Source organism: Oryctolagus cuniculus, chromosome 15 (genome assembly GCF_964237555.1).
Source record: "Oryctolagus cuniculus chromosome 15, mOryCun1.1, whole genome shotgun sequence".
NCBI lineage: Eukaryota > Metazoa > Chordata > Mammalia > Lagomorpha > Leporidae > Oryctolagus > Oryctolagus cuniculus.
The window spans coordinates 3,040,001-3,044,848 of NC_091446.1; positions in this window are offsets into that span (position 1 = coordinate 3,040,001).

Here is a 4,848-nt window from a genome sequence, read left to right on the forward strand (position 1 = left end):
TGGGAGGGTGGTGTGGAGACTGTCCCACAGGGGCCCCGTGTCCGGCTGCTCCCGTGGGAGGGCGGCGTGGAGACTCCCACAGAGGGCCCCCCCACCCGTGTCCGGCTGCTCCCGTGGGAGGGCGGCGTGGAGACTCCACGGGGGCCCCCCGTGTCCGGCTGCTCCCGTGGGAGGGCGGTGTGGAGACTGTCCCACAGGGGCCCCGTGTCCGGCTGCTCCCGTGGGAGGGCAGCGTGGAGACTCCCACAGGGGGCCCCCGTGTCCGGCTGCTCCCGTGGGAGGGCGGCGTGGAGACTCCCACAGGGGCCCCCGTGTCCGGCTGCTCCCGTGGGAGGGCGGCGTGGAGACTGTCCCACAGGGCCCCCCGTGTCTAGCTGCTCCCGTGGGAGGCGGCGTGGAGACTGTCCCACAGGGCCCCCCGTGTCTAGCTGCTCCTGTGGGAGGCGGCGTGGAGACTGTCCCACAGGGCCCCCCGTGTCTAGCTGCTCCCGTGAGAGGGCGGCGTGGAGACTGTCCCACAGGGGTCCCCTCCCCCGTGTCCGGCTGCTCCCGTGGGAGGGCGGCGTGGAGACTGTCCCACAGGGGGCCCCCCGTGTCCGGCTGCTCCCGTGGGAGGCGGCGTGGAGACTCCCACAGGGGCCCCCCGTGTCCGGCTGCTCCCGTGGGAGGGCGGCGTGGAGACTCCCACAGGGGCCCCGTGTCCGGCTGCTCCCGTGGGAGGGCGGTGTGGAGACTGTCCCACAGGGGCCCCCGTGTCCAGCTGCTCCCGTGAGAGGGCGGCGTGGAGACTCCCACAGGGGCCCCGTGTCCGGCTTTCCTGGGCGCACAGATGTCTCCATCACTCCCTTTACATAATAGCAGCTCCAGATGAGGGGCGATTGTTAAAACATTGAAGCTGCTGCTGAGCACACAGCCTGGCGGCAGGACGAGCAGGTGCCAGGGCCCTGTGGAGCTGGCAGTCTGATGGCCTTTCCGTGGGGGAATGAAATTGTGGTCAAACGCGGTGCCATAGCCTCAGCTGCATGAGGAATTGTGCCTTTTTTTAAAATAAAAACATCATGTTCTGTTTCCATAGAATACACGCGGGGCTCAGTGATCCACGGCAGATCCGGAGCTCATGAGGCGGAGCAGCAGTGACACACACAGGGCGAGACGCAGGCGAGAGGGAGTGACTCCAGCAGCTCTTTTGTGGGTATGGGGCGTGCAGATGTGCTAGCACGTTCAGAGACTGGTCACAAGGCCGCAGCTGAATACGGAGGTGCTGCAACGCTCTTGTAGAGCCAACAACTCGGTTTCCTGTTCTGTCTCTTCTCACGCTGCGGCTGTTTTCCCTAGTCTTGACATGCAGTAGGAGCTCCGTGAGCGTGTGTGAGGTAGGGAAGGAACGCGCCTGTCTGGACGTGAGTGATGACTCGTTTCTTCAGCAGCACTCACCCGGGCCTTCTCACCCTCTGGAGATGTTCAGGACCGAACGCAAAGCAGCAGCTCTGCACCAGGGGCCGTTCGCGGCGGGGGCCGCTTCCTGGCTGTGCCTGGACACCGGAGCTGGCATAACTGATGGCCGTTTCCTTCCTGTCCCGCACCTTCTCCCCATCCGTTCCTTCCTTCCTTCCTATTCTCTGTCCACATCACCCGTGACAGACTCTACCAGGTGCTGAAGGCAAAAGTTAAATGGAGCTAAGCTCTGTCTGTCCCCGCGGGCAGATGTGCAGACGCGTATCCAGGCTGCGATGTGGTACCTGCAGGAACCAGCGCGTGTAGGGTCGGTGCCGAACTACAGATGTTGTGCAAGGAGGGAACGATTAACTTTCGCTATCGTTGCGTCAGAGAAGGCCTCACAGAGGAGAAGCTGAGTAGGGTTTTGAAGGATGAAGAGGAGTCTAACAGATCAGCAAGAAACAGGCAGCCTTCTAAACAGTGGGCCCAAAATAGTTTGCTTCGCTGTGAGGCTGTGTGAGCAACTTGGCAGGGCGAGCAGAGCACACCGTTTGCAGTGGGGAAGGGAGAGAGAGAGAGGCACGCGTGGAGAGGCCAGCGGGGCTGTCCTGAGTCGGTTCTGCTGCGCCGGGCTAAGCACCTTGGAAGGTTTCCTGGAGAACAGCAGCAGGGAGCGACCGCGGCGCTGTCAGCGGGAGCGCGCTCTGCTCAGAGCTGCGTCTGAGCGCGATTCCCCCGGCAGCAGTTTGGAGGCTGTGGCGCAGTTGTCCTTGCTTTATGTCTCGTTGGGTCACCCTCCTGGGACGGCGCGTGGCGGAGCCCGCACTGCACGCCGTCAGCAATGCGCGCGGGCAGCTGTGGCAACATCTGCAGGCAGCATGAGGACGGCATTTGGCGCGGAGGAGGGACTGAGAGCCGGGATGCAAACGCAGCCGGTAATGGGCTTTTTAAACATTTGTTTTATTCTCGCGCGGCACGCGCGCCCTCCCTTAACCCCGCGGATGGAGTTCTGTTGTGTCCGAGCCCGCTGACATTGGAGGACGTCTCGCGGTGAAGAACGTGTCCAGGAGAAGGAGAGGCAGCCGATGGCAGCTGCCCGTTCCGGCCTGCTGGGCCGCTGGGCGCTTCCTCGGCCCCAGGCTCAGAGCAGTGTTCCTGGAGTGCTGTGGAGGGCCGGGGAACACGAGGCTTTTAGGCTCCGAGCCTACAGGCGGGGAGACACCTCTCGCGTTGTTGTTGGATTGTTTTCTTCATCTACACATTGTGCCAAAACCCTTTCTAGGAAGCAAACGTGGGCACCAGCCCGACCTTACGTATAAATAGCCCAGCCCTGCTCGGCGAGGAACAAAATGCCCAAGCCAGTGCTCCTGCCGCCAGCAGAGCCCTGAAAGGTGCTGCCGGCCCGTCTCTCTTGCACCCCTTCCCTCGGCATTGTGGGCAGAAACAATGCCACCTTCCCGACAGGAAGCAGCAAGGCAGCTCCTGCAGGACTTCCTCTCTGGAGTTCCCCCGTTCGCCCGGGGCGGGCAGGCCTCCTCCCCTGCCAGCCCCACCGCTGCCGCCAGTTCAACCCCAGCCGCGGCTTCAGGTGCTTCGAGACCTGCTTCTCCTGAGCCGTGCCCAGACACAGCTCTTTCATGGAACAGAGCTACCCCCCCCCCATTTCCTTTTTCCCTTTTTCCCCCCAAATTGCCTCTCTGTATCATATATCTTAGGAAACCTGCAGCAAAATCCTTAACATGTCAGAGAACAAAACGGGAAATGTTTGTAGAAAGTGCCCAATTGGCTTAAAAGTTCTCTGCGATTGCATTTTTTAAATTAATAGGTGGACATGTTTTTCTTTTTCTCCTCTTTTTTTTTTTAACAAATGTTGAGCTTTATGGAGGCACGGTCATGCTGCTTTACAGTACCGATAAATGCAGGTACACCTGCACTATAAAAGCCACTTTACATGGAGCAGGCCATTCCCGTTTTATGGCCCATTTTTCACTCATTGTTCTTGAGTCGTGTCATAGGTGTGTTGTAATGTGCAGGGGAGGTGGATGCCTTGAAGATCGGTTTAACAAAATGGTCTAATTTTGCCAACTTTAGTGCCAAAATCTGGATTGAAAAATGCGGGGCTAATATCCCAGTAGACACACGATATGATGTCACTTCCCTGAAAATGGCCAAGATCAACATCTCCTTCCAGATCGCTTGCACTTACAACACGAATTCTACCTCTTTTTCAATCCCCAAATTGCGGTTCCTGTTTTCTAACAATTTTAATGTTAACCTGGCTGACATTTGAACTTCCCTGACTTTTTCTCAGACTCGGGGATTTTATGACACTGCTGGTGGGGGAGGCAGCATTCCACTCCCGATGTAATGACACTCCTGGAGCCTGCAAGCCTGCGCGCTTTTAAAAACGATCCGAGGCAGATTGCGTAGTCCTGACCGCAGCGTGCAAGCAGACGCGCGACTGAGGGTTCCAGGCCTGGCCAGGCAGAGTTGGGCCAGGGGACGCGCGTCGATTTGCTGCCCCTGTGGTGTGGCAAGCTCATTGTTTTGTTTTTCTTCCTCTGGGCGGATGAGTCGGTGTGCGGCAGGGTGAATACAGGCAATTAGGAGCAGGAATTCTGCTTCCAACAAGTGTGTGCCGCCCGCCTATTGCAGTCAGCAGGGCTTCCCAAGGATATAAAATCACAGGCCTGCTGCTCCGAGACGCAGTGATCTGAGCGGCCGCTCTGTGCCAGGCTCTTTATATATGTTACCCTAATTCTCATGGATCGTGGGCAGTTCACACTGGAGGGGCCATTCTACAGGCCAGGAGACTGAGGATGAGCCATGGAGAGCTATGTGGATGTTGTCTCTGCCACTGCTGCTTCTGAAAGTCTCCTGTTGGGTAGTTTCCAAAAAAAAACCTGTTCTAGTGTTTTGGAGCATCCTGGAGGTAGACCAGATGACTGACCTGTTTTACCGATGAAATAGGTGTCAGCAGTAAGTTCTGTTGTTAGCTTGGTTCCCAACCAGACTCTGAGGCCATGGCCAGACTGACCTGTGTCCTGGGATGCGTTCCCTGCAAAGAAAAGGCCAGCACTTGAGGCACGTGTGTGTTTACGCACACAAAACTGATGTGCAAGCCAGGGCTGAAACACGCAGGGCGGCCCCCTGTTCCCTGTTATAGGTCAGAGAAGCGCAAGCGCCCGGGGCCAGGAGGTGCAGGGCAGCGGGGCTCCCGTGGGCTGCTGGCAGAGCTGCAAGGCAAGGAGGGAGGCAGGGCCCTCTGCTCCCCTTGCCTTGTGCTTCTGTTTTCTGGTGAAACCCACCCCACGGTGCTCTCGCCCATGGCACCCTGGCCAGCCTGGGTCTCTCTCCGCATGCGGGGCCCGCTGCTAGCTAAGCAGAGTTGGCCCGACCATTCTGAATTGC